General features: G+C 35.9%; 1 protein-coding gene across 1 annotated transcript in view; it reads right to left on the bottom strand.

Annotated features, from left to right (window-relative positions):
- TBC1D5 (TBC1 domain family member 5) overlaps positions 1–26,778 on the bottom strand; it is a 294,668-nt gene that overhangs the window by 241,391 nt on the left and 26,499 nt on the right. Inside the window, exon 2 of the mRNA XM_035894107.1 lies at positions 15,552–15,706. The gene's annotated coding sequence lies outside the window, so the exon portion shown is untranslated. The remainder of the gene's footprint in view (positions 1–15,551; positions 15,707–26,778) is intronic.

Raw genomic sequence — 26,778 nt, 5'->3', positions numbered from 1 at the left:
ATATATTCTACATAAACACAGGTTTTGCTGTACATCATCAATGTTTGTGTGAATTTAAAATCCATAATGCAATTCAAAACAGAAGAGGAGGTAGGGAAGGAAGCAGGAGACTTATAGTTCTTGTAGCTGTCAGATCTTTTCTGTTTTGCTATACATGGCAGAATTCTAGTCACCCCTACAGATGGCATGGCCTCCCTGTCCAAGCCTAAGCAGACCTGTTTGTGTTCCCCTGGGTCTGAAAGTCCCTCATGCCTGAAGTTCAGATACTGCTGAGATCATCCTATTTTATCTATTATGAAGAGAGAGAGATGTATTCCTCATTTGCCAGCTCACCAGTAAGCAGAAGAGATGATCAATGCCTATCACTATTAGCTTTAACTATCTTCTCTCAGCACCTTCTCCCTACAGGTTTCATGAGATGCAAAGTTAGAAAGGCAATCACATTCCCCATACAGTCACAGTACGCTATTGACTGGCAGGTGATCCAACAAGGAGCCCTGAAAGGTGGTGCATCTCCCACCTTTAAGCAACCTGCTCTTTAATCGATGTGAATGGTGTGTCAGTTAAATGCAGGAAGCATTTATCTTTTTTCTCTTTAGCCCCTTTGCAACCTCAGACACATACATATTTTAAAACAGCAACCTTCTCAATTGCTGTCAAAGAGAGCAATCTGTCTTTATGGACCCCAAATCAGAAGTTGGACATGTTAAATTTCCTTTGAACACTCTTTAAAAATATTCAACCTTGAGTTGTAATAGGAATCATCTTAGAGCGTAATAAAAATTAGGAATATGAACTCTCCATTCATACCTGAATAGCAATTTTAATATCACAACTAAAACAAAGTGCACCTGATGAATATATAAATACTGCAATCTCATGACTACAATTATTACAGTTGGGGTGGGCTTCAATGAAACTGAAACCTGGGTCTTTGCCAGTATTTACATGGAAGAGCTTGCATTCTTAGCAGCATGCATTCTGTGAGCAGGTTGGACATTTAATGCAGCCAGAACTTCCGAAATACTCATATTTCTTCAGCATTCTGTTGATATTTTCCAAACTGAAGCACATCAAAGCTCTTTTAAGCTTTCTAAGCATCCTTCTTTATCTTTGCATGTTTTTAATACAAAGAACGTTACCAGCTGGAATCCTTACAAATGTAGATTTGTAGGAAGTGTAAACTAGGATTTATTAATGCATCACACCCAAATGTTAATCCTCACAATCTTGCCCCTGTTACAGAGCACACCCTTGTTGTAAACTCCTCTTTTGGCTGGCCAGATTGCTGCTTTAGTACCAATACTAAAGGAGCTTGTAGATGGCTTCTTCACAAATCCCAGAGGCCTGGGACTCCCTTTCCAGTCCTGCCCCTCTCACTTCGGTGAAAAGACTTGACCAGCAAGCTCCTGTTCCTCAGCTGGAATAGACAAGATACCACCCCCTTTGCTTATCTGAGTTGGACACAAATTGGCAAGGTTTTACAAACTAGCACCTCGTAGCGTCCCTGCAAATCCCACTGGTCTGTATTTGACCTGCAAGTCATAGGAAAAGGTTTTCATAAAATATTTTCTCAGATACCACACAAGTCTCATGGCATCACTGCAACTTTTTTTTTTACATCATAAGTCAATGCTTTCACTATAAATTAAGGATGCATCATTATGGTCACTACCAATGAAACTATGAAGACAAAGGCTGAAGCACAGCAGTTCTTCCTCAGTTGCTCGAAAATAGAGGGAAACTTCTCTTATGCAGAATTGCTCACACTTGAGGGTAATTTTTTCAGTGAAAAAACAGGAGAGAAATATGGCACTATATGACATGGCTTAATATTGAGTTAGAGGAATTTCTAGCAGCTTCCACTTAAGCTCTACTTAAGATTCTGTATTCAAAAAAAAGTGTCTTTAGCACCTGTAGTTTACATTTTACCAATACGTTCTGAACTAAAAGTTTGAAAATATCTGAACCTGCTTTAGCAGGAGGGTTGGACTAGATGATCTCCCGAGGTCCCTTCCAACCCCTGCCATTCTGTGATTCCATGAATTATTCCACTGTTACCATGAAAGCACCTTAACTCTTGCAGGTGAGCCAACACTCACAGTTCCCATTGTGCTCATCATTAATACCAATCTGCATGTTAAATAAAAAGGTATGCTGAAGACAGCTTTCTGAGAAGTTCACGGACTTTTCCCTTTGCCAATCCTAGCAGACCAGAGACACATGCTCGCAAAAAATGGAAACGCAAGTGTTTCAAAATAATTTAGCATGTCGCTAATAAGAGAGGATGGGGTCAATGTGAAGTCCTTAAATATGTGGCTGCAATACAACATCTCCTGTACACAATTTTGTTCATAAGCACTTCTTACCTTTGTTGAGCTCTCTGCAGCACAGAACAGTAATCTGACTACTACATCCTCTAGGTAAAAGCACTGTGATATCCCTTGTGTAAACTAATATAGCTACATTTCAGAAACACAATTTTCATCAATAGGGAATCAAGTCCAAACTAACAATTTACATCTTATTAAGAAATTTCTGACTATGAATTTGATTCAATTTTATCTGTCACTTACATTTATAACCCTCAGGTTAGAGATTTGAGGATAACCACGCATTAACAACAGGCTGAAAAACCTTTGGTTTTGCTGGTGCTAGGACTGTCTGCAAGCTCAACAAACCACTGCATTCATTTACCTAGTAAAGAATGCCTTTACAACCAACTGGGAAAGGTGGTCAAAACTGTCATGAAAGTTTTTACTATAGAAGGTTACATGCTCACAAATTGTAGGACCAATCTACAAAATCTTTTAAGGATATACACATACAAAGTATTTGTAAAGTGAAATTAAGTTTCCAAAGCATATCAATTGTGTGAGTGCATATCAAGATTCAAGAATATCAGGTTAAAAGGCACCTTGATTATACCCAGTATATTAACAAAGAGCTATCATCCCATCTTTTTACTACCTCTTCATGCAAAGATTGAAACTGCGCACCACAGAGCACCAATTACAGAAACAAGTATCACATCTTTCTTCAAACTATGTATTATGGTTCGTCAAGACTTGACTTGACTTTTGGTCACTGTGCAACTGGTGTGTATTAGGTTTGCAAATGGGTATGTGAAAGCTATGCATTTAATAATGAATGCATGACTGGTTGGTCAGGGAATCAAAGAGATTCACCAGTGTAAAGCTTTGATAAGCTTTGTATGTTTCCAGCTCCTAAAGTGTCTTTAGCATCTGTTTATCTTATCAGGTGTTTGAAGCAGTCTTAGATGCACAAATGAAAAGGAGCACTGAACAAAACATTTACCCTCTGACTACAGAATTTTGAAACCTCTGATAATGGTACTAAGATCAGCACAGGAGAAATCACTTCACTCTCTTTAAAGACTGTCTTTATTCCTTTCTGCCTTCTCTCCATGTTCACCTAAATTTCCTACGGACTTGCAAGGAAAACTGACGACATATTTGGCGTCCTGATTCTCTGGCACCTAAAAGGACTGCTTATGCAACCTTTACATCTTTCTTTCCAAGAAGCACAGCTCTTCCTGCTGTAGATAGTAAGCTTGCTCTAAGCATCACAATCTTTCTGGTGAATCCTTCGTCACAGCCAGGTAAGGTTGGAGATGTTTCTGCCTTCTCAGCAAACCAGAATGCCACTGGATATAAGACTATAAAATTCACCTTCTCAGGTAACCAGTGGATGAAAACATATAATAGGAGACCTACTTCTTCAACAAAACAGAACAGAAACAGATTGTAAAAATGCCTTATCTGAGAAAGACGGGCAATAGGCCCGTAGCTTTGCATGTTCAGCCCTTTCAGTGGTGAGGGATAGGAGAAGGATCAGAAACTTGATGCTGGTAGCGAGGCTGAGGAGAAGGAGAAAATTACGCTGACTCTGTGTGATGCCATATTCATACAGGAAGGATGACCCGTGCTGAGCACACTACTGTCAGGTAGGTGATGGATTAACTACTTATTATTGCCAGAATTTTTTGTTTTCCCAACTTCCACTTTTCAAAATCAATTAATTGAAAATAATTAATTAATGCTTCTGATATACTAAACGTCTTCAACCTTAACTCACTTGACAGAAGTTAGTTTTCTACCCGCTGTATTTTCAAAGCACATCCAGAAAGAAGTAATAAAACCTTTGAATGTACATGGGAATGATCTCCTCCAGTGTCAGATTTTAAGTAAAAATGGATGAATATAGCCTAACACCAAGTAAAAATGAATGAATGTGGCCATCTTGATCACAATCCCATGCAGAAAAAAACCCACTGTTAGTTTGTTCAAAACCTCTGAAGCATCTATCAAAATATGGTCACGCTCTGCAAGAGAGTACAGGCATACAGGTTACTGAAAAGCATGATGATACCAGCAGTTGGAAAGACAAACACAAACACATCCTATCAAGTTGTGTGCATCATCATCTTTTTTAACAGATGCTGTCCAGAGCTTTGTTTACTATCATGCCTGCTTTTGACTTCCACAACGCCACAGAATTAGTTTTGCTCTTTTACTTTCTCCACCACTATCTTAATATGAGACTGTATTTCCATTTTCATGTTCTTTCCTGTCCTGATAAACACTCCACATTGTGAGGAGGTCACTAATTCAGCCCAGCCTCTTGGTGAGCAGGCGTAAGTATGTTTATATTGAGAGACTGCATTGGTAAGCTGCAGGTCCCCCAAAAGCATATACAAAGCTAGCATCTTTACAATGATTTACTGAAAGCAGCAGCTCGTTTTAATAAAACCATCCCAAAACATAAAATTGATTGAACCAACTGCTGTGCAGGGCATACACAACAGCTGATCAAAATCATTCAAGATTTTTATTCCTATAGAATATCTCCAGAGCTTGTAGAGTTTTTCCTACTTTATTACTTCTGTTCTGACACACAACTCACTTAGGCAAGCCGAAAAATTAAGGCTGACTAATATTTGTTCTGATACTTTTAACCAAAAATTTAGATAAACTCGAAATGATCTCACGCATGAAAAATCAAAAGAAAAGTCAAATGTACTTGAAAATCACCAGCAGTTTTCATAATGTAAAGACTATTATCTTCCCAATTATCACTCTTCAAATGATATAGCCTTGTCTAATTGTATCCCAGAGAAGCTCCAAAACACACCACACAGATTACTCTAAAGGGCACAACATTTCTTCCCTTTCAAAAAGTTTTATTGGATAGATTTATAATAACATTTTAATATAAAAAAGACTATTGTGCTTTAAAAAGGCATCAAAAGATGAAAACTTTTTCCAAACTGAAAAGATATCATTGCTAACTTCACCTTCCTTATACAAAATATCACCAGTAAGAGTTTATCTATTTTGTAGAGCCTAACAAAAAGTTCACCTTTTCAGAGTGCACTACACGAAGCTTTGCTTGCCTTTTATATAGTAAAGTAATTTTATGGTATTGTGTCACAATGAAGGACAAAGATAAGCCAACTGTTTAGATTCCTCTCCTTTATGTTGTGGCTTTGATCACTAACAATGCTGCGTGAACAGCCAACAGAAGGCTGACATTTCATAAAATATGCAGTGATAAAAACTAATACTGTAGCATCTGGGAGCGATATATAAAATGCAGAAATACACCTAATAACTGTGATCTTAAATTACAAGTTACTAAAAGCTAAATAAGCAGCATACCTAAAAGAAAGAGAAAGCTTAAGACAGGATTTTTGTGACTCTGCTCCTAAAAACAAATTTTAAAAAATTAATCCACGATATGCTATCTATTAATCTTAACAATTCCTCTGGTTCCCTTGGATCTTAAAGGCAGCCTTGTAGAAGAGTGCTTTTTTGCCGTATCATTAGGTATCAGCAAAAGCTAAACACATTATAAGCCTTCTTTGTGCTATATTAATGCTCTAATGCTTTGTGAAGTCCCTTTTATTGTCTCTTTTAAAATCTTAATCACACAAAATACATATTAAACCTGGTGACTGACTCTTCAATGTTATGGGAAAAGCTGAAGCTCTATGACAACCAAAATAAGTAAAAATCCTTCAATAAGCTGCATAAATTAAGTAAATCTCAGAGTAGAAATTACATTATTTTCATTTATTTACCTTAAGATCATTAAGAACATACAAGACAGGCCACATAAAATGGGGGATTACATCCTAGAAAGCAGTGAATCCCTAAAGAACTTACAAGTCATAGTAAATAACCAACTGCTTTTTGTGCTCTTACTATGTTGCTGTAGCTAAGAAGCTAAAAAACAATCCCTGGGTGCATTACAGGGAAATATATGGTAGTACTAAGGACCTGAAATTATCTGCACATATGGCATCACTGGAATGCCATAACCAGGCCTAGTATCTTTAATTTGAAAGAAAGTTGACATTAAAAGAGCCCAAAAAGTACTTGCAGGAATTACAAACAGGAAAACCTTGTTATTATGTGTGTATGAGAGAGAGATATAAGATCACTGTATTTAGATTATTTATTATAAGATTAGAGGTGGCTTGTCTGAGATCTACAACTTACTACATAGTATGTGGAAAAGATGTAATAGTCAGGAACTCTAATCAAGCATAGAAAAGGACAGCAAAACACATCTACTGAAAAACAAAATCAGACAAATTCAGTCTAGACATACAACATTTTAATTATTACATGAAGTTAGCTAGGGACATAATGCGTCTCCTTTTGTATCTTAAATATCAAGCTAAAGGTGAAGTAATGATTTTGATTTTAAAAAAAAGAATTAAATCTTTACCTTGTATTATTTCAAAGATGGAATGGCTAAATAGTCAAAATTATCTCTCTTGCACTGAAATCAGTTTAATATTAAAGAAACCACAAGACACAATTAACTTTAAAAGACAGTTTTACAGATGAACTCTGTTCTCATTTATGGTTCCATGGGTCATTCTTTTCTCCAATTACACCATATGAAAAAATTACTTTATCTAATGTAGCATAAAAACTTTTTCAGGAAAGGGTGCAAGTGTATTATCTATCTTTACAAGAACACATCGTCAAGAAACAAAGAAGGAGTGACCTATGTGGTGCAATAGGTTAATCAACCACTGGTCGTCCACGGGTCTAGGTAGCATTAATATGAAGCTGAAACAATTAAACAAAAGTCAAAGCTAAAGTAATTGCCCCAAATAATCTGAATATAATGGTGCAACACCTGCTTATGGAACCATAAAATGGGTAGGACTTCCTCAGCAGAGTTACGAGATCTAGAAAAATGCCTGAAGACCTGTCTTACCAAGGAAGACATAACCAACTCAGCTTTTTAGCATTAGGCCCTCATTTAGTAGCAGAGGAGAAGGAATCATGTATTAGATGAAAAAGAATGCAAAAGAAAATCCGTATTTGGTGCCTGAAGAACTGTGAAGCATATTTTCTGTCTGAAAAACCCATAACAGTTTAAGTACGTGGGAGGCAATTGTCCTTGTGCTTATAATTAGAGTCCGAATTTAAGGATTTCACTGCTTAATGCACACCCACCCGCCTGTTATTCTTACCATGTTTTTTTATGTCACTTAATGGAGATGAATACTCTTTTCCCACCTCATATTTACATCAAGACTATTCAGGTTTTTTAGGCTGCTATAATAGGTTAAACGGCAGTCTCAACATCACTTTTCATCTCCCACTGGACAATGAATGGCATTACTAGACTGAGAATAGATGAAGGCATATTTACATTCATAATGTTCTTGACTATAACATTTATGTAAATTATGATTTTACATTTGCAAATACTATAATTCTCAGTTTCAATGAATACTTTACTACTCTTCCATCATTAACTTCCTATGTACATTACATGGAGAGAAAATGCCAATGAAAATTAAGAAACTAAATGCTGAGATCAAAGGGGTACATATCTTCTGTAAAAGGAAAAATGCTTTGTTTCTAAATCAATTTTACCCCTGTATAGACAAGGTGCTGGACTACACTTCACTGCTCATTTGGAGGGCATAAAAGCTACAGAGGTTTGTGAGAAGGTAACAAACCCCAGATTTCACATTGATGGCTTACATTGTAACCCCACCAAAATCAAAAAACTGTATTGCTGATGTAAATAATTTTTTTCCTTATCTGTATAAACACTATTTTTTTCTATTCATTGACAAAATGCCATGGAAACGCTATGTTAATTACAGAACTGCATGTAGATTTTGGGAACATGTTTACAGATGTTACACAAGAATGAAAAACTCCAAAATATCAATTTTCATTAACTAAGCTATTGCTCCACCAAATGGATAGAATGATTTTTAAAGATCCTCAGAGTGGAAAATGAACTTTTCAGTTAAGAAGAATATTCACCTTTCATACCTGTCTTAATACATATAGAGTTATACATAAAACCCGTGTATTTTCATGTATGCTTTGTCGGGATTTTTCTGTGATGGTCACCTAAGTAGTTCCTTCCATCTTTTAACATGTAAATCTGACTGAAAAAAAAATCTGTACTTCCAGAATGAAAAACTGTCAAATCAAATTGGTCCAAATATTCTGTCTTGTTTTAAAATTAGGAACCATTTTTTGTGTTTTGGTAAGAGTTTAGTATGACATTTTCAGACTGTAAATGCAAACATATGTAATGCAACAACTCTCAAACTACCACAGTCTCAGATACATATGTTAAAGATGTGATCCCCTGATACCTGAGAACCACTATGTGAATGAAGAAATGTTACTCATCTTAAATAAGCAAAATTGGGCATGGAAGATGAGTCAGGTCAGCCCTGCATATAATGAAGTTGCTGCTTATGTATGTCATTTTTCAAGTTATTCAACATGTAATCATTAGAAGAATCAACTTGAAATGCAAGGACTGTGTATACTTTCAAAGAGAAACTCTTTAAAAGAACAGTGACTTTTCTGGTCACTCTTACCTTTGTAATAAAATGCAATAAAAACTAATCTGAAAGGAATTCAAGTTTACGTTCCAGTTTGGCAAGTGGAGAATGTATGGGTTCAGACCCAAACCATCAAACTGTCCCTTCCATTAAGTATCACTACCCTTTCCAAAATTATTTGAACCAATTTATTTTCTGCGTAAAGAATTAAATTTCCTAAGTTTCTGCTGAATGCCTGGTAAAAGGGAAGTCAGTAGGGGTATCACTGCTGTACCAGTGTGAATTACAGCTACCAAAGAGGAATTCCTTCCTGTCAGCACCCTACAAATACTGTGAAAAGGGACAGTTACTCTGTGGGACTTAGAACAGCAAAACCTTCAGGGAAGTTGAGGAGACATTCCCAAGCTCACAGAGTTTGTTTGTACAGGAAATGGTGAAGTCAATCTAATACCACACCCTAATACTTACTGCAGGGAAAATACTGAAGCCTTAAACTAACCTCAACATTAATTAAATAAATTAAAATAGTCACAAGAAATAAGATGCTGAAAGCTATTTGAATGCTGCGAAAGACTTATACACAATTTTTACCACAATTCTTCTGCACATGAATTCTTGTGTTTCAGGTTCTTGCATTTTAAGTTCAACCATTAATGATATATTCAAGAAAGCATTAAATCAGAAGAGTAGTATCAGGTAAGTAACAAGAACTACATTGGTCAAATTTTCTTTTCAAAGAATCTAGGACCATAACGCAGATCCCTGTGTAGAGTAAAAATAAACTCTTGTCACGAAGAAACCTGTCGAATATTAGAACTTTCTTCTTGATATGAAATAGTTCATCCTTTAAATGATGTATTATATTATCTTTTGGAATGAGAAAAAGATTTTGACATGAGAATGCTTTTATACTTACGCTAGTCTATTACATTTCTTTGCTAAAAACTAAACACTGAAGTAAAATGAAAACACAATTGTTTCCCCTGAAAATGCTACAAATCCATGCAACTTTCATATCTATAGTTTTCATGCACAAAAATAACAACAAATTCATTCAACATTTACACTTCATTCATCAAAATGCCTTTAATATGTGAAATTAATATAGATACATCATTAGTTGGCCACTATTCATCTGTTGAAAAGTTTCATACTATAAAATATTCTCAAATGGAGCACTAAATCCTGATTAGGAATAACTAGGTGCTGACTCACAACATTTTATTCATATCCCTTGCTTTTGCCAAAACTTATGTTTACAAAGGAAACACCTTTTCCAAAGTTTTCAAGCCAAAATCCAATAGAAGACACTGTATGACTTTTCTGCTTGTTTTTTTTAAAAAACCCAACAAACCAAAAACCTCCACTAAATTCCTGTTTATTTCAAGTATTTGTATTCTTACTGAGAAAACTCAGTAATGGTACGAAAATTCAGAAAAGTACTCTTGTATCTGCTTTAGGTTAAATATCTTCCAAAGTCTGAGTCTAAAGACCAAAAAAGAAACTAAGTACAATCTGTGCTTTCCAGAGCAATGTGTAATTAAGGTCTCCCTACCATTTACTCAGGGAAGAAATACTGTTGCTTCTGGATTTTAAATTCATTAAAATCACTTTCCTGTCAGATGGTATGAATGTATCCAAGCAAGAGTGTCTTGATCTACTTTCTGTTGTTACATTTTATGAGAAGAATACATTCACCTGAAGAGATAAGCGTTTTCTTTCTTTTGTCCCCTTTTGCTACTTGTATTGGAGATACAGTCCCTAACACTGGACTTCAACTGCACACACTGGTACCTGTCAGTATCATTCAGTACATGTTCAGACATTCAAATCAGTAAAACTTAAGAGTAAAAAGCTCTAAAATCCTGTGAACTTCCTTAAGAATTTGTCTGAGAAGCAAAGCATTCTGTGAGTCCCACGATATTTCTCAGGGAGGAGGAGAAGCCAAGGATAGCCATGAAATAACATCCCTTCCCCTTCAAGAGAGGTTACAGCCAGTTGTTTAGAAACTTTTTTTCTTAAAACTTTACTAGAACAGTATCACAGCTTTGAACATGAAAGACAACTGCCTGTGACGGTCACATCTATAACAAGAAGTCACTTCAAACTCACCAAAATACAATTACAATCTTGTGTTTAAATATACACCACTGGTAACCCAAGTTACCCAGTTTCTCCCCCCATGCAAAAACACTTAAGGCTGCTACTTTTAATCCTTTAAGAACAACTTTAGTAAATTCTTATTTAACAAATTCTCATCAGCAAATATGGTCACCTAAGTTAGCAGTCGTCTCTTACTGAAAAAACCCACAAATAACAGTCTTCTGACTGGGTTCAAGTGATACCGCTTGTTACCAGTGCAATGCTTCTGCAAAAGTTTGGAAGCCATCAAAAGAGAAGATATATAATGAAACTATATGAGAAACACATAGTAAGCATGTAACAGCAAAGGCAAGATGTTGCTGTCCTTAAGTAGAATCATAGACTGCTTTGAGTTGGAAAGGACCTCTAAAGATCATCTAGTCCAAACCCCCCCACTATGGGCTGGGACATCTTCCATTAGATCAGGTTTCTCAAAGCCCCATCCTGGCCTTGAACACTTCCAGGATTGGGTCATCCACGACTTCTCAGGGCAACATGTTCCAGTGCCTCACCATCCGTATTGTAAAGAATGTCTTCCTTATGACCAATCTAAATCTACCCTCTTTTAGTTTAAAACTGTTACCCTTTGTCCTAACCCTACAGGCCCTGGTAAAAAGTCTCTCTCCATCTTTCTTATAAGCCCCCTTTAACTATTGAAGGGTGGCAGTAAGGTCTTCCTTAGTACTGGGATTTCCAACTAGTGAGGCTGGTTTCCCAGTTAAAATGAAAACGAACTATAAAGCAAGCACCAAGGACAATATAAAAAGCTCTGCTAGACCTGGCTGGGTTCTGTCTGAGGCTGGCTCAAAGCTTCAGAGCCACAATGCCCAAACTGAGGCTCAGGAAGCAAATGGGGCAGCCTGCCAGGGGGCAGGACCAAGAGAGACGCAGCAAACATGACTGCCAGAAGCCACCTGAACTAAGAAGGATGTGAAGCAGTACCAATTTTGTCAAGGGAGGACCAACTACATAAAGTGAATAAATCCTGACACGGTACCAAAAGAGAAGAATAGATGTCTGAAGAAAATGGACTAGTAACACACAGTAGTGCTACTCTTCACCAGCTCAATCTGACAGCTACTGAAAATAAAGCTATGGGAATTACCAGTGCTGAGGTGATATTATGTACCTTTGTAGGGAATTGATATAACTTGATTTTAGTGCTTTGCAAAGTAACTCTTGATCCTGGACCTGTTCTTCCATCCTTTGAAGCTGCATGTCGTGCATGTTTTGCTACAGCTGAGAAAAAAGTCCCTTGCCTATGAGTATCTCTTTCTTTAGATGATCTCTGCAATACAGCCATAAATTAAACATAGGTGCATGGACCACCCACACTATAAGAACAGCAACAACAGAAACATTGTAACAAATGCATGCAGGTTTGGGGTTTTTGTTTTTAAAGACTTAAAATGTTCTGCTCATACAGATGTGTGATGACCTCTACGAGCTGCGTAACAGTGTAACAAATGGGTAATTTAGTTGCTCCACAAACCACAGATTATTGTGGCGTTTAAGAAAAGGATGCCATCTGTAACACGATTGCAAGTCACCAGATAGTGCTTTTTAGACTGATAAAAAAAGTTTACTTGAACTTAATGGAAGTAACTGACAAATTACAAAATGCCACCTAGTCTAGAGCCTGTAAGAAAATACATAAAAATCACTTAACAATTTCTTTCTAAAAAGTACTGCATTTCAAATTATAACCACTTTCTGGGTATTTAATTATCGAAGATATTTCCTCTGAAAAATACAGTTCATATTTCCTGATGTTTCGTAACCCAGTCTATAAAATGAAGACTTCAGAACCAGGCTACAAGCCAACAATTATTAACTATTATATGGAATTTAATTACTCCTTAAGTCAAAGGAACTATGTTTAAAGCTATATAGTACTTCAGTTTCCTTACGAATTATTTCAATAGTGAAAATTGTTTGACCAGTTTCATTGTTACGTCAACATAAACAAATGTGAAACAAGAAATTGGGAAGTGTTAAGTGAAACTCCAATCTTGGAAGACTGGAATAATTTCAAGCAGAAGGAAATACAGGAAAATAAATAACCGGCATTTAAAAATATTTTATCTTCAGATAAATTATTGGTCTTAAATATAGGTTTAACAAATTAGGAATAGTAAGTAAAACACGAAATGCGCATTATCAGTTTCCAGTTAAAGAATTTTTAATATTATCTAATTCAAAGTCTGAAAAATCTACAGCATACCAGTCCTGAAAAAACTGTCAAACTTACTATGAAGTGGGCACATGGATATGTAATTTTAAAACAATTATACACAGATCTGAAATACTAGGGTTCCTAAGAAACATCAGTTGCAATATTCTTTTCTAAAGCAATATTCATTGCTTTCCTTAATGAAATTTCTGTTTTCTCATTTTAATAAGAGCTGCAAGAGGTAAAACACCAAGGAAAGAAGAGATTCACTGTTCAGCAAATGGGGCACAGGGAAAGAAAATAGGTGCATTTTGGCAGCCTATTTTAATGATAAAGACAGAGCAGGCAATTTCATTTTTCTTTCTTCCCTTCTCATTTTCAATCAGCAGCCAACAAAGAGCAGCAGATCTATTGATTATATACATACTGCTTTATTGCACGGGTAAGTAAAGTAAAAGTAAAATGAAATGGAAGGTAAGAGCAGCAGCCACAGCTTCGAGTTTGCATCTCAGGTATCAAGACCTGCCCTCAGCATGGTCTACTGCTGAACAAGCATAATACCTACTTCGCAAATGAAAGCTTTCTGGCGGGTTACATGGAAAGCCCGGCTGCCTGAAGCGAGTCTTCTCCACCAGTCTGAATGCTGCCTCCCACACTTGGAGTGAGAGAGGAGTGAAGCATTACGCTACCCCCAATTTGGCTCACTCTGAACTCACCGGGCGGTAGAAGCTAACTTTGCCAAAAGCCTTAATACTTAGAGAAAGATGTCCCAGGCTTGTTTATGAGTGTATAAATCCTGTTTTGTACTAAAAGTACATTGAGCTAACCAGAATATTCAAAAGCTCCTATAGCAATTTTCGAGAACAATTTTGGGTTTTTTATGTGAAAGACGCAAGTTCTCTAGTAATAGAAAAAAAGCTGTTTTTATCAGTTTTTCTAAGTAGCAAAATAAAAAGATATTCTAAAATTATGCAGATCAGTACAATGAGTTAATTATAATTATTTACTATAGTATTATCAAGTCATTTTTTAATTTCACAAAGTTGGATGCAATGAAAAATGATCTTGATATAACCTACAATAAGCAAGCAGCCTAAACACTCGAAAATGGTGAAATCGTCTAACCACACAGGCACACACAAAAAGACTGCCAAAAGCACAAGTCTTTACTTCTCAACTCTTTTCAACAGTTCCAAAATTCAGGCACACATCCAGAAGAACTTTCTGCCCCACGTCTGGTCAGTAAAGAAATTGAGGTTAACCTTTAATTTTTAATGTCACCTGCAGCCAGTGACTGCTTTTTCTAATGCAAGTGACAGATAAACAGCAAAACACTCCCAAGATGATACACAAAGCACCACACACCATAAGTGCATTTTTATTTTTATACCAACTCAATTTCTCAAATGGATAACCAATGTTCCTACTAATTTACATTAAGAATTGAGTGAGGCATGAAAATTGTTCTGATGCATAGGCTCTATTTCTTTAATGTACTGCATAGTGTTCTGTACTTTATTGCAACACTGGAAAAAACTAACTACACTTAAAAGATACAGAAACTATACATACAAAAACAGGAGCACATATATGTCTTTAAAAATCAGTTCAGAAAGGGTTTGAAATTACCCAGAGCAGTATGGAGGAAAAAAGACTAATTAAAGTCACTGATGGAAGTCAGTAAAAGTAAAAAATTGTTCCTATTAAAATGAGTTTCCTGACCTTTAATCACTTGAACTGGTGTTTTTCTGTAGACCAATACTAGTACTTTAAATGTACATTGCTAGGATTTCAACTTTCTAATTCCTTTACACAATTCAGTAGTATCACCTTAACATTTGCAAGGTAATTCCAAACTAAACAGAGGGAATATGGCAAATTGAGGTAATATAATCTAGCTATTTAAGGCAAAATTGGCGAGCCTTTAACAGCAAACGCTGTATCATTACTAAACACTGCCATGTTGTTAATGTAAGGAGAGGTTTCAATTAGATAGTGAATTGCCCCTCCAGGTCGGGACTTAGGGCATATTATGGGAGCAAGTAAAGAAAAGCTCCCGCTGACACTATGTTTCACCAGTTTTGTGGAAAGCAGACTTCAATGCAGTTATCTGTCACTTTTAAAACCAAATACTACAGTCAATATTTTCACTCGTCTTTTAAAATTTAACAGAGTAAAGTGAGGAGAAAAATACCTACGTTTGTAAAATAAGACAGCTTTTTACAGAAAAGGTATTCAAATTGATTTTTGGACAAGCATAGGAAAGACATCTCAAACATCATTTTTATAAATGCTAAATGTGTAACGGTCATTAATGAAAATGAGACAAACCCGGTTTGTTTTCTTTTAAAAAACACAGAGAAATTAACTTACGCAGTGGCAGCTACTCAAACACAAAGGAGAGAGTTGTCCCTCAAACGAAATTCTCCACACATTCAACAGGCAAGTAGCGTTGGGATAAGACCCAGCCACCAGCAGCAACGAGGAAGCTGGAGTAGGAGTCCTGGTACCAGACTTCCGGAATTGACCTTTGGATGAAGAATAAAGATGATTGATGAAAAAATGCTAAAAACATTTTTAATTTTAATTTGACCTAGAGGGATTCCAGTGACCTAAGGCATTGGCTTTCTTCTGGAAATTTTAATATAACAAAAAGTCAAGTGACCAAAACCAATGTGGTATTTTTTCAAGTCAAATAAGTATTTCACATAATCATTTAACAGGAGAGATGGAAACAACAGTAAGATCAGTCCACGTGGCTCAATCTATTTATTTTCAAAAAGACAATAATGGTAGAGAGAGAACTCTAACAACTTGAGCATTATGAAGACTTCTTCAGTATTCAACCTGAAATGTATATCAACCTGCAATTCTTGGCTATTTCTCAGCATTATTTTCAATTACTCCTCCTGTGACTGAACTTCTTAAAAACATGTAGTGTACAAATTTCAGTAACTTGATATTGTTAGATGTATTTTCTAGAAAGCCATTAATTCATTATTAATAAGATTTAAAAAAATGCACAGGGTTCAATAGCACACCAAAGCTGGTTTTAAACACACTAAAAATGTTCAAGGTTATGGTTCTAAGACAAATCTCACAAATCAAATTCCAGCAACTGATCAGCCATCTATCTTTTATTAACTCCTAACTGTTCAAAAATGCACTTGTAAATCAAGAATTTTTTTTTTAGTAAACTCACTGTTCAAAACATATTTATGCAGAATTTTTCAACCATTGTGAGATAATTAAACTCTATTCACATAACGATGGGATACACCGCTATTTTAAAATAACTTTTCCTATTAAAAATATGCAAAGCTGGTAGTGTTGAATTGGAATCTTGAACTGCATCTTCCTCTTTTGAAAAGCTGGTACTACTCTGTTCCTACAGTGTAGAAAACCTAAGAACACAACCATCTAGACATGTTTTTTTTTTTAAAAAAAAGAAGTCCTAGAAAACACTGATTTTGCAAGCAAGTACCCAAACAGCTCCTCTAATCTGACCACTGTTGTCAAAAAAAGGTCAATTGCATTTAAAAATAAACTGTGAAAAATATACTCATTTTGAAGGGATAAATTTTGGGATTTCTTTTTATGAAATTATATACAATTGTCTACACAGGAGTATATTAAACAGTTCCAACTAAATAGTGGTTTTCTTTTTTTAATTTGGATTAGCACCCTAGTTGCAATATATTAGTGTATAAATATATTTTCATTCTAAAGCATACTTTGAGTTATTAAGCCTGGCATTAAATTTTGTAACAAGATGTAATATGTCTAATTCAAGAGGGCTTAGAGTATTCCTGTATTACTTATTAATATGTTAAGTGAATGTTTGGACAATTGATTTCAACTAGGTTTTGTGACTAAAACATGTGACAAAATACAATTTTCAGATTACATAGTCCATTTGTCATAACTACTGCTCTTTCTAATTTCTATAGGTGTTAACAAATCAAGCAAAAAAAGCCACACTGACTAAATAAGGAACAGTAGCCAGCTCAGAATTTAAAAGCAATCATCAGCATCATTTATATACAGCCATTAGCAAAGTATTTTTACTGCTTTTCCTTGCTGTTCTGCTTTCCTATTTCCTTCCTTTGCTTTTTATACCCTCCTTCCTGCATTTTCCCCTTAAACAAAACAAAGTCTACAAATAAAATACAGGGAATAAGGATATTTGCAGAGGACTTACTACAGTGAGACTATAGTCTTGTACTGAAGTAATAATTAATAATAACAAATGTATTGCTCCGATACCACAAGTCAATTCAGTCACAGACAGATCCAAGCAGCAACGGGGTTGCTTAGAAAGATCAATATATTTAACATAACAATCCTGTAAATTCTTACTGAAAAAACAGGAACATCCCCAGCCAATGGCTTAAATAATGTTTATGTAGTAAAAGAAACAGAAAATACTACCCTATATAAGTTCTGAAAACAGAGGTGATGACAATGTATTTCATACCAGTGCAGCAGAATGACTTTCATGTTATTCATACAGCTGTGATATTAGTCTGCAACAAGTTACACTGTAGAATGGTCTCTACCCTTGCACTGATGTTTTTGGAGTTATAAATGAGTCGAATAGAGTATGGAGAATGGGAAAAGCATGTCTCCCCATTTAAGCATTTGGACTAGCCCAAAGCAAAAGACAGACTTACAGTGAATATGAAGAAAATTATATCAGTGGAAATGAAAAATATGAGGGGATGACTAAGTTACTGAAATAATTACAACAGAGAATATAGGATTATGTTAAGATTTGTATAACATGACAGAAGATAAAAAGATTATTTTTCTTGAGAAGTAAGAGAGAAAGTAACTTAACTACATGAACTAGAGAGTATGATTAAGCAGAAACAGGAAAGAACCTGCCCGTATTTTAGCAAAGGTGATGACATCCTCATGTAGACCGCTCACGTTGCCTGAAAGATCTGTACTAGACATTTCTGGAACCTACACGGGGACTACATAAATCAGTATCATGGCAAGGGCAGACCATCTGCCAGACTTCTTGAACATGATTTATAGAAAATAGCCTTAGAAATATGAATAAAGAACTTTCCTTAGTTGTGTAGATGCCTGCATACCCACATAGGATGGAGGAAAGCAGAAGTTCAGTATTGCATCATATGCTAGTGCCTAACAACTAGAGGTACTCCAGTGTTGAAAGAAGTAAGTATCAGGAAGAAAATGCAGATGATAATTTAACTTAAACTTCTAAATGGAAGTGTTTAGGAAAGCTACATTTTGCAGCTAACAAAACAGGCACTGTAGTGCAAACTTTCCAAGGGAATCTTTATGTTTCCCATGGTCTACTAGTCCTAAAACTATGCTCCTGCTTGGAAGACTGAGAACATGAAAGAATCCTAATGCTTCACCACTTGTTCTCAGCAAGTCATACTTCGCTATCCTTTCAACATACATTAAACTAAAGCCACTTAACAGGGTGGGGAGGAGGGGGCGGGGGGGAAGAGAGTGGAAACCAAGAAAGGAAACCAGTTTCATTTTGCTTTTCTCTGTTCTTCCTCCCCCAATACTTTTATCCTCAAAAAGTAAATTATGTACCTGAGAATAAATGTAGTGAATCATATAAATTACCCTGATATTTCACTATTTTAGTAAATACATTTTATTCTCTTCTCATTATGATTCAATGGTGTTTCAAAGTTCTGTGCTGGATCTCAACCTGAACATTTTTCACCCAGTCTTTCCATTTAAGTAAGTAAACTTTAGATTCTATTTTGATTTTGAATAGCCACAACTTTTTTGACATCTGTCTATCATAATACTGTACCAGAATTAAAAACTAAAAATACTAAAAATGACATCAAGCTGTACTAGAATTATTTTAAGAAGAACAATTTGTTTAAAAACAGAATATGTGGCATGCTTAAAGTATGGAACTTGGTTATTGAAGCAATTCTAGGAATGTCCCACTTCTGCATTTCTTCTCAGGTTTACATATGCACAAAAGAGCATTTTAAGATGCCAGAAGTTGAGTAAGATACTCACTTGTATAGGTCTATTAAATCTGTGAATACAGGAGCTGCTGCATTTCACAGTCTATTATTTATACGACAGAATGAAGATCTGAAAACATGAAATATAGCCTTAAATTATTCACTTATTCTTTCCACAAAAGGAGAAACCGTCAATCTAACACTAAAAGACTTCAAGCATATTTCTAAAGGTTTCATGAAAATTGCCTTATTTATCAAAACTTTATTCCCTCCGTTTGTTCATTAAATACTGTAGCTTTGCATTAAGGTCAAGCAGTGTCAACCAATTACTGTTGTTGGAAAAGTCCTACTTCCTTAATACTCAAAGAAACCACGGTATATAGTGAATTATTTTAATAGGCAAACTGAACACTGTTTACCCAAAGTACATTTCAACCATAAAAATGTATTTTAAGGGTTTCTATCAACAATCAATTATAGCACTATTTATTATCACAGCAGCATTAAGCATGATTCTTTGTCTGCTTAAATGCCAGCCTTAAAAAAAATATACATCTATTTTAGCATATTCAGCAATATTCTGTTCTTAGCTCATACTAAAGAAAAGTAACAAAAATTAAGTGACCTATAAAGCAAACTGAAAGGTAAAAGATAAACCATTGAATCTTAAAGTGACAATATCAATTGGTATAAACATTCTGGCTTCTGTCCTCATTCTCTATTGCTGGGCAAGAAGGTTTGGCTCATGTGACAGACCTGAGAAAAAACCACCCTGCTTTCATTGCTCCTAATTTTATAGTTTCATTTTAGGCTAAAATTCTCCATCTTGCAATACACAAGAAGAATAGGTGAAAACAGATGAATGATGGATTTTAAGTCGTTGGATTTTAAGTCATTATGTACAAATTTATTAAACACCAATGGTCCATCATACCAAATACCGAAGTCAAAGTCATTCAGGATAGAGGATTTCCCTAAGATATTTTGATATAACAATTTAGGATAGATATAACAAATTAGGATAGATTATCCTAATTCAGTCTTTACCCCAACCCATTTTAATGGTCTGTGGTTCAAAAGGCTAGAATGATGATTTTAGTGTGTAATCATCACGCTTTACACTTCACATAACCAAAATTCCAAAATTTTGGATCTCATTTCCCTTTGGAACTGACCTGTTTACTCCCATTCCACCTGGTACATAAGACGTGATGAAAGAACACTTAATTTTCTGATAGTAACCTTTGAAATCTTACTGCTATGAGCACAACTGTGCCTTTCTGAAGTTACAAGACAAGCAAAACCAAAGAAAATTTCTTCTACACTTTCTGTCAGCTTGTCTCGCTAGAAAAAAGTTTTCATCCGTGTCCTGTATCAGTGATCAATGAGACCTACAATGATACAAGACACACACACCGTTGCTGCAAGCAAGAAGGAAAGGAAATAACGTAACAAAAGAATGAAAAAAAAACCTGAAGAGAGTCATGTTGAAAATTATGGAGGAAGACAGACGTAACAGAGTAGGATCTGTGGTCTCATTATTCTCAAGAGAACAGAATAGAGAAAAGAAAATCAGAAGAGGTAGAAAAGAAAAAAAAAATCCTTGAGATCAATCCCTCTCCTGTCCCTCCAGGCGGGGTAAGTCCCACCTACAAGTTCCAGTCTACCACTAAAGCCTGAAAAGATTTTAGAACTTATTATTGAACAACCAGATTTCTAGGAGATAAAAGAAAATAAAAAAATGCAGATCCCTTCACACTCATCTGAATTGCTTCAATGAAAAGGCGTTAACTGGCTTAATGGATGAGAAGTTAATGGTAGATGTGATACAAGCTGGAGATCAGAGAGGTTTTAAACATACCCCACACTGTCATTGCCAATATAACAAAATACTGCCTGGACATAATCACCATAAACTGGACACAAAAATGATTGAAATCGGGGAGCAGTTGCTCCTGAAAATAAACTTCCCACAGCTCTATCAAATCAAGTATATATTTCAAATGGATCTCAAGACATCTGTTTAGATCTGTTTCTATCTGGTATTTCCATAACAATCCTAGTGACTCCAAGGCAGTGTGGTTATAAAATCAGCAGACAATACAACACTGGAAGAAACTAGCAGCACCTCAAAGGACGGGATCTGATTTCCAAATGCTTCTGAAAATCGGGAGATAAGGTCAGAAATCAACAAGGTGATTCAATAAAGACAAATCCAAAGCGCTACATTTAGAAAAGACGCATTGCAGATGTGAACACAAAATGGACCAGCAATAAAACATTACACAGGGAATCAATGGGTAGAGAAGAATCCAAATCAAAAGAGTAAATTATGTGGTATCTTTCAAAAACACATCTCACTGAAATCGGCTGGCAAGCATGTGACGTGCATGCGGGTGGGCGTGAGCGCGCATGTGTGCACATGCATGTGAAGAGCTGGTAATTACTCTTTTCCGTCTCTTACTGTGCTGCACGCAGTTTTGGACATCATAATTCTTAGAAAGGTGTAGGCAAACTACAAAAAGTCAGCCAGAGTGTGACTTCTACGAATGCTGGGGTATTTCACTCACTGAAGCTTTTCAAGAAAAAGCTTTGATCAGTGTACTTGATCCTGCTACAGGAAAGACTGAAAAAGATGGTAATCTGTGATCTCCCAGGCAATACATTTCTCCAATATCAGTCCACCTACCACAGCCAACCACAGTAAGAGAGTGGAGAAAAAGGAAGGTTGCCTCTGTGGGTCTTCAACAGTGTGAGCTCTCTCACTTACCTCTTATCTTCAGACTCCCACATTCAAAACCATCACATCACCTTCCCTTGCTACCAGGCAGAGAGGAGATTATTATTCTGTGTAGCCACTTTTAAATTTCCTCAACATGAGCCAATACTAGATAGAGTGCATCTGTGGATAACTTTTCCTGTTTTATTATTCTTTGGCTAAAATTGCTGAGCACTTCATGTAAGAAAAAATGCATCACTGATCATTTTTATTTTCATGTTACATGCGTGCCCTTAAAAGGAGCGTGAACAGCTTTGCGTATGAAAACCTAACGCACAAATAGTACAGTTAAAGAAATGATATCCTGAATTGCACAACATGAAGACGAAGGAGTTTTAGAAGGCCTTCTTTCCCTGTGCTGGCTTCTTCAGCCATTTCATGGATAGCTCTTAATTCCTTACCTTACATCCTGTAATAACAATTGAAAATAGTTTGCAAAATGAAAGTGGCATGCTAATCAACAGCTCTTCTGTGAATTAGAGAGCCATCATCAGCTCTATGGGACATGTCATTTCACTATAGTGGATCAGAAGAAACGGATCTTCTGTACTGATGAAACCAACCTTGTGAGGATAGAGAGAATAAGCTCCGCTTTTCTAGATCCATCAGCTCTACTGGATAACACTAGCCAGCAGTGGGAGATATGGAGGTGGGTTGTAAGATAAGGAACAGGCTAGAGGCAAGAAGAGCTGTTATAATTATAGCTGGGAACACGGAATTTGTTAAAGGAAGTCTACTGTATAATTACATTTGAAAATTTAGCAAGATGCCCAGAGGCTGGCTTGCAGCTGTCAGGAACGGGTAACGCTAGAGTTCTGCTCAGGAGGCAACCACTACTGCAGCTACACACATCTCCCAGTAGTTGAGCGGACTTTGATAAAGCAAAGGAATGACTTCAGCTAAAATTAGTAAGATTACAGAACACGTGAGATTTTACCTGTTCTCAGTAAAAAGTGTCCAGCAATTGGGCATTACTTTAAAGGAAATTAAATGTAAACCTCCTGGTTTTGACACTACATTAAATATATTTTCTGAATGAATGACAATGGTAGCATTTTGTGAACTGCATATTTTATCTAATAACAGTTAAAATTCAAATGTTTTTTTAAGACATAATTCATAATCAAATTAACCTCATCTATAGGTTAATATCAGTTTGCATACAAAGTCACAGGTCTCAGTTTGGTTTATCTGGCCCAATCAAATGAAAATGAATGAGTGAAATGCAGACAGAATGCAAGATTAAAAAGAAAATAAATCAGTGTATCTCCTTCTTCCTTGGATTTAGAGCTGAAGTGGTACTGCTACTGAGAAACAGTAAAGTACAAACGCTTACCCAAAGTGGTAATCTGCAGACAAACTGATCAAGTGTGAAATATAATTAAACTAGCCATTTTGGAAAAAAAAGTAGGATTAAAGAATTGAAAAAATTGCTCATTTTATATGAAGATAATGATTCTACTTAAAAAAGGATATTCTGCCAATTCAAATATTAGGAAATAAAGTGTTAAGCATGTTGGAAATTACCACCAACCATAAGTATTACTGGTGGTTATTCAAAACACATCCACACAAAGAACTGAGCAAGAATCATAATATAGTCGTAAATTTTATCATATTTGGAATGTAGGCAGAATTCAAAATTATGTCGTCATATTATCATCTCAAGAAAATAAAGAGCTCTAGAAGACAGAGCAGAGACTGCAAGCCTAAACCAAACCTTTTAGAATTATTTATAAATGCTATGACAGCTGCTTCTTTTATTTCAAACTTACAGTTTTATAAGAAATTTAAGGATATGTATCTACTTGGCATTATGGACTGTAAGGAGAGAAAACTGATGGTTATTTAACCTTTAACTAAACCAGCTACTGCTTCTATTTTGAAAAGGTGAAGGCTGAATAAAGTGCTTAAATCCTCAAATAATGTATAAATGCTGAAATCATAAGTATAGGCAGCACAACTATTCCGTATTTGCTCCATCAGCCAAAGATATTCTTGTTTGATGCCTCATTATTATAATCAGTTTAAATACTACAGCTGTCTTTTCTACAGAAAGGTAGAAATATTTTCTAAGTATCACAGGCTTTGCTCACTTAGAAAAACGTTCTCAGCTTATGACTGAATAAAAGATTCGTTTCGATGCATCAAGTCTGGCTTTTCCTCAGTGTAACAGGACTGCTTTTTGCTATCTACAACATTTCATTTGAGGAGGGGGGAGAAAAAACCTAATAAATCAGCTATCTTATACAAATTTCTGTCCTCTCATTTTCACTATATGAAGATGGATGTTTGAAGGATGATCATTTCAACAAGAGAGGGGCACCTATTGAAGACACAAAGTTTCAGTTTTGTTTGACTTTTACATATAATTAATCTTCACAATTTAATTTATTTCTTTGCCTTCATTTTGAAAGTAAAATACAGTCACTTGAAAAATTCAAGTCTTTGGAAGACATACAAATTAAATGTAAGCACCTTTTTAAAAAAGAGAAATTAGAATTCATTTTGAAAGAAACTTCAGGAGCACAATACTGATTTCAGACAGTGACCTAGGTTTTATTCAAATAAGATTTTTTCAGGCCAGTCTAACTTGAAATATTTGGAGCCTTGGTTCACTCTGGTTGCATGTAAATGTAAAAGAAAAACGTCAGGGTTCATATTGATTTCCTCTACTTCAAACAGGAAAGTTTCCTATGTTGACTTTTGTCATATTCATCCTATATTACATGATATAATGCAGCTTTAAGGACTGCAATGATCTCTTCAGGAATGTATAGAGAACTGAGTCTTTCATCTAAAATATTACTGCAGCAGAACAAAAGCATTTTCAGGAAATAGTTAAATTTACAGAATCATAGAATCGTTTAGGTTGCAAAAGACCCTTAGGATCAACAAGTGCAACCATTAACCTAACACTGCCAAGCCCACCACTAAACCATGTCCCTAAGCACCACATCTACTCGTCTTTTAAATACCTCCAGGGATGGGGACTCAACGACTTCCCTGGGCAGCCCATTCCAATGCTTGACAATACTTTTGGTGAAGGAATTTTTCCTAATATCTAATCTAAACCTACCCTGGCACAATCTGAGGCCATTTCCTCTCTTCCTATCACTTGTTACCAGGGAGAAGAGACCAACACCCACCTTGCTATAGCCTCCTGTCAGGCAGTTGTAGGGGGCGATATGGTCTCCCCTCAGCCTCCTCTTCTCCAGGCTGAACAACCCCAGTTTCCTCAGCTGCTCCTCATCAGATTTGTGCTCCAGATCCCTCACCAGCTTTGTTGCCCTTCTCTGGACACGCTCCAGAACCTCAATGTCCTTCTTGCAGACAGAGGCCCAAAACTGAACACAGTAATTCAAGGTATGGCCTCACCAATGCTGAGTACAGAGGGATGATCACTTCCCTACTCCTGCTGGCCACACTATTTCTGATACAAGTATCAACAATTATGTAGCAACAATTCCACAGTAAAATATAAGAAAGCAAACTCCATTGAATTGCTGATAGTTGCATGTTCTTGCTGTTGCTCTGGAGAAAGAAAAGCATTTAAACTTCTTAATATTGATTCTGCAAGAAAAAGAATGTCTTACATGGGATTTTTCTGTAGATTCTAATATGTAAGCACACAAATCTATAAATCTAGGGAACAATTTTACCTTAATTTTAATACACAAAAATAACCCCAGACATAAAAACAAAACAGAAAAAAGAAAAGTCAGAATGACCATAGTATATAAGGCAAAATGAACACTGCTCACATTCATAGAAAACACACTCTTCCCAAGATGCGAACCTTTTAAGCAAAAAGCTTTGTATGGAAATAAAATTTTCCAATACAATTGAGAAGTGCTAGTCCCCCAACTGCCATAAAAATGAATGAAATCTGACTGTCATTCCAAGTAGCTCTACTTCTTTTTAAAATACCTCTGCAACTTGATATTCCTATCATCACAAGTGTGGTGTGTATTCAGTATGGTTTTAACAAAGGAATGTACAAGACCTCACTTTGAATGATGAGTGCTGAAGACCAGTCCCACCAAAGCTCAAAGGCTGTGAATCAAACAACAGTTTGCTGCTCTTACTTCTGTATCTTTGCCCAAACTTGCTTTGACTCTGCGCATATCCACACATATATATGAGATACTGTCCTGTCTTTTAGATTATAGCTATCTTGAAAAATAATATTTGCCAGTTTTATGTTTAGGTAAGGAGTTCTGACTTCTGTTACTCTTATAACTACAGGTATCCACAACATAGGATAATTTGTGTTTTCATCCCCCTTGTTAGCACTTACCTATGTATCTACCCACTGAAACCAGACATATTTAAAAAAGTTGCACGGCACAATGCAACTAGGTATCTTAAGTCAACATTTTCTAGAGTTTTAAGCAGCATGACCATTTTTATGAGATGCAGGTTATCCATTCACAGGAAGGCACACTTTAACATAATGGTGCTTACAATAGAAAAACAACAGCCCACTGTTTCTAAAATTGCTTTAAAATATTTTAAGTAGTTTGCCTCTATTATTTTCCTCATAAAAAAGGGGATGTCAGAGAGCATGTAACAATTCCTAAATTAAGGAAAGAAAACCAAGAATGCACATTATACATAAAGTAGTAATAGGCAGAGACAACTTCACTAGGCTGTGACATATGACATCTGGTAGACTATTATCATAATAAATGGGAAAAGTAGGTGAGATTCTGTCAACAGCAAGGTAAGAAGAAATGCATCTTCATCAGAATGACAAACATATCTGCCTTTAACAAACATAGGTCAAACTGAAATTGAAGTATCTACGAATTAAACATTTTCACTTTATTTAATCCCCTTTTCT

The sequence above is a fragment of the Egretta garzetta genome, unplaced genomic scaffold (assembly GCF_000687185.1).
Source record: "Egretta garzetta isolate BGI_Z169 unplaced genomic scaffold, ASM68718v1 scaffold94, whole genome shotgun sequence".
NCBI lineage: Eukaryota > Metazoa > Chordata > Aves > Pelecaniformes > Ardeidae > Egretta > Egretta garzetta.
This window is presented reverse-complemented; position numbering and strand designations above follow the sequence as displayed.